Here is a 4,133-nt window from a genome sequence, read left to right as displayed (position 1 = left end):
ATGAGTCGTCCAAGGCTCTTAAGGCTTTGGCATCTAAAATACCGGCGACAAGGGCAAGGTCGCGGGTTGCGTCGGTGCAACCTAAAGGAGAACAACCCCTGCTGGTACTTTGTGGGGGCTCCAAGCCCTCGGAGCCACTTTCGTACGAGGTGGCCTGAAATGAGCCCGGTCGGAATGACGGAGGGGAGGTGCCAACCCCGGACAACACTGCTGGCCAAGACTCAACTCCGCATGTTGATTTTTTGGGAACTAAACCTTCTGGTTCCCAAGCTAAAGGGGAGCTTCCTTCTCCGCCTAAGGCGGCCGAGACTAAGGACAAATACTGGGGTAACCATAATGGGCACCTCGGTCCAATGATCAACAGTTGCGTTGAGGTAGTCTTCTGGTTCTTAGGCCAATCACTTTGCCAAAATTTTCTTGTTTAGCTTTCCTTTACTAATTTTTCCTGTTCGTCCGCTGCTTCTCCTTAGGCTCTTTGCCTTCCAGGACTGGCGTCAAAGGCAGAGACGCGAGCTCGATTCGGCATGAGCGGATCTCCTTATGCTGTAGGATGAGAACACCGACATGTTGGCCATAGAGAAGGCTCGCCATCAAACGACGATGAATGCCCTGTCCGAGAAAATTGTTCGGCAAACTGAGGACCTCGTCAAAATGGGTGATGCCCTTAAGCAGGAGAGGTTGTCGAATGAGGCTCTGACAAAGGAGAGAGATAATGCCGTCGCTCTGGCGACCAACAGACAGGTTACGGCCGAGGCCTCGGACAAGTTGAGGATCGAGCAGGAGACTAGCCGAGAAGCCTTGAACGTAGCTCTTCAGGCTGCGAACGAGAGAAACCAGGAGGCCGAGAGTCTAAGGAAAGAGGTTGAAGAGCTGAAAAATCAGCTAAGTGCTCCAAGACCCATTCCTCCAGCTGATGTTGTCCGCATCGAGCAGTCGGCACTCACTCGCCTCAAAAACCGTTTTGAGGACGCCTTCGCCATGATGGTAGAACCAGATGAGGTTGCTTATTACTATTAGCGGTTCACTAGAAGGCTAGACTTCCTCACCATGACGGAAGAGTGTGAGGCTGTACTTTCGGTCTGCCCTTCTCTCCTTTTATCGAAACTCCCGGCTACAACGATAATGACGCCGAGGGCGACGATGAAGAGGCAGTCGAGGATGGGGCCCCCCTTGCTGACAATACGGCTTATGCCGAGGCAGCCAATGCTGATGATGGGGGCAATGACGCGACTGAGTAAGGAGCCTCTTCTGCAGCATATTTTAAGCTTTATGTCTTCTAACTTTTTATTTTATTTATGCAATTTTTGAATAATTTTTTTTAATTTGCCGCCTGTTTTGAGCGGCTGTTGTAAGGATTTTTTCGCCTTCTAAGCGGTTTTGATTTATGTCATTTTTGTCGCCTTCTTAGCGGCTTTTTGCATTTTTATACGAGTAATGGGGATATTCCCCTTTATTCGGCGTTTTCCTAGTCAAAATTCCGAGTTGTTTGATTAACTTAGTATATTTATATCTTCAAGGGTATGACTACTAGTAATTTATCAAATCATATATAATGATTGCCCTTGGACTAGTTGAACGGCGAATCAATTTTTGAAGTATACGGCCTTTGTTGGCTTTGGTTGAGTCATCCGTTGAAGCTATCGCTCGGACGAACCCAAGAAATTCCAAGTATGATATCAACTTGGGAATTTCCATTCATTGGGCTCATTCGCCTAGGGAAATCTTTGCCCTTAGATGGGCAATTTATGTCTTAGGCAATTGTTTTGATTTCCCTTTTGGTATATTATTCGTCCTGATAGGGTCGAACGGTTAGACTGGCCCGTAGGATTATTGGCCAAGTGGCTGATCAAAGTATTCCCTTGCTACATTTAGTAGTCGATATTTTATTAGGGCACGACCGAGTGATTTCGCTAAGGATGCCCTTCCTTAATATTCTACTCGGCCGACACCTGACTGGTGGCCAAGTATCTACTGTTTGGGTTTTCACTCGGCCGATACTAATCATCGTTTGGTTCAGTGTGGCCAAGATAATCTATTATGTTGGAGTCTCATTGAGGCCCTACTCGGCCCACACTTCATGCCCTAATTTGGGAAAACCGAGTTTCCATGTTGAGGCAACATTGGTTTCTCTTTTCAGGCGGCCGCTAGGTTTATTTTTGGGGTGGCCGACTAGCATATTTGTGAGCCATCATGTTTTCAATTTCATTCTGCATTTTCAGCTCGCTATAATTATGAACAATAATAAAAACAATTAAGTTAACAACAATGCTTGACTTTTCATTAACATTTGTCAAAATTTTTACATTGTTGGTGGTCGTTTGGCTTAATTACATCATTCGGCCATGAAGGCTTAGTTAAACTATTTGGTCGTAAAGACTAATGCAAAATTTGGCTGGTAAGCTTTAACAAAATATTTTTTCAGATTGTCCGTATTCCATGTTTGAGGAATAGGACATCCATCTAAGGCTTCAAGACGATAGGTTCCATTTCTTACTTCATTTGTGATCCGGTAGGGCCCTTCCCAATTTAGGGTCAACTTTCCATCTTCATTAGCTCGACATACCGCTTCCATCTTCCTTAGAACCAGATCCCCCATCTTTGGCAGACGCTTAGACACTCGGTGGTTATATACCCTTATCATCCTCAAACGATAGATTTCGTGTCTGAGTGCCGCACTGCCCTTGGCTTCTGAAAGGAAGTTTAGGGCGGTCTTCACGGCCTCTTAATTGGCCAATTCATCATATAACATCACCCAAAGGGTAGACTCATACATCTCAATTGGGAGTACTGCTTCGGCACCAAAGACCAAAAAGAATGGGGTCTCTCCTGTAGAACTTTTTGCCGTTGTTCGTATGGACCATAGCACATTGACCAACTCATATGCCCATAGGTCGTCTGCTTTCTCAAGCTTACGCTTGATGCCTTTGGAGATTAACTTGTTATAGGCCTCAACTTGGTCGTTGGCTTGTGGTCGGCCGACCGAGGCAAAACAGTGAGTAATGCCCTGGTCTTCCAACCATTGTTTGAGCTTGCGCATTTAAAATTGGGGTCCATTATCGAACACCATTGACTGTGGCACTCCATATCGAGTAATTATATTTTTCCAAATGAAAGCTGACACGTCCGTCCACTTAATTCCTCAGATGGCCTTGGCTTCAACCCACTTTGTGAAGTAGTCGACAACTACTAACACATATCGCCTTTGACCTGACGACGCTGGCGTATAAGGACCCTAGATGTCCATGCCCCATTTTGAAAAGGGGAGTGGACTACTTATGTAACACCCCCGATTTACTTGCTGATAATAAATAGGAATTAAAGGAAAAATAGATAACCTTTAAATAAAATTGCGGAAGCATAAACCTAAATCGGAGGTATAACCGCCACACTCAACAACCTGTCAAGTGTTAAGGCTTACAAAGTCCCATTAATTACAACCCAATAATCTAAGTGAGCTATTTATACAACTTTATAAATTAAACTTGTTATAACAAACAAATCGAAACACTGGAGCTCCTTTAGCTACGATCATCTCTTGATCAACCTGTTACAATCTTGACTACTCACCATTAAGGACAAATTCCAAAATAGATCTTCGCAAGGCCACAATAAGAAAAAGACATGGCCGCAAACAAAAGTAGAACAACAAAATAACACACACACGTCAGCGGAAAGCTTAGTAATCATCACATATCAAAATAATAATCTCAACCTTTTGATCTCATACATCGATCAAATAATCTTTACCTTGATAATAAATAGTATCTCAATAATGGCACGAGTTCCCAAATTACATGACAATCCAATTCATAATATCTCAATTTTTTTAAAAAAATACTAATAACCTAAATATAACAAATCTTAACCCAAAAATAATATTCTGCACTAATAACCCTAAAACCTCAATAAAACAATACTCCCTATAGAAACTATAAGGAGGGTGATCCCATCGTAGGGGATCCTTCCTTAGATGCCCATGGAAATTTAAAAGCCTAGGACTTTACACTTGTTAGGTTGTATTAGGATTTAAATTCCTGACTGTTTGGGGGACCTTGAATTAGAATTGATTCTATCATCACGCTTTTTTGTAAGAAACAAGTAGGAGTCGCCAATGAGTTTTGGTAAAACCCATA

This window comes from Chenopodium album, chromosome 1, assembly GCF_948465745.1.
Source record: "Chenopodium album chromosome 1, dcCheAlbu1.1, whole genome shotgun sequence".
Lineage (NCBI taxonomy): Eukaryota > Viridiplantae > Streptophyta > Magnoliopsida > Caryophyllales > Amaranthaceae > Chenopodium > Chenopodium album.
The sequence above is the reverse complement of the archived record's forward strand: the minus strand, read 5'-3'. Positions refer to the sequence as shown.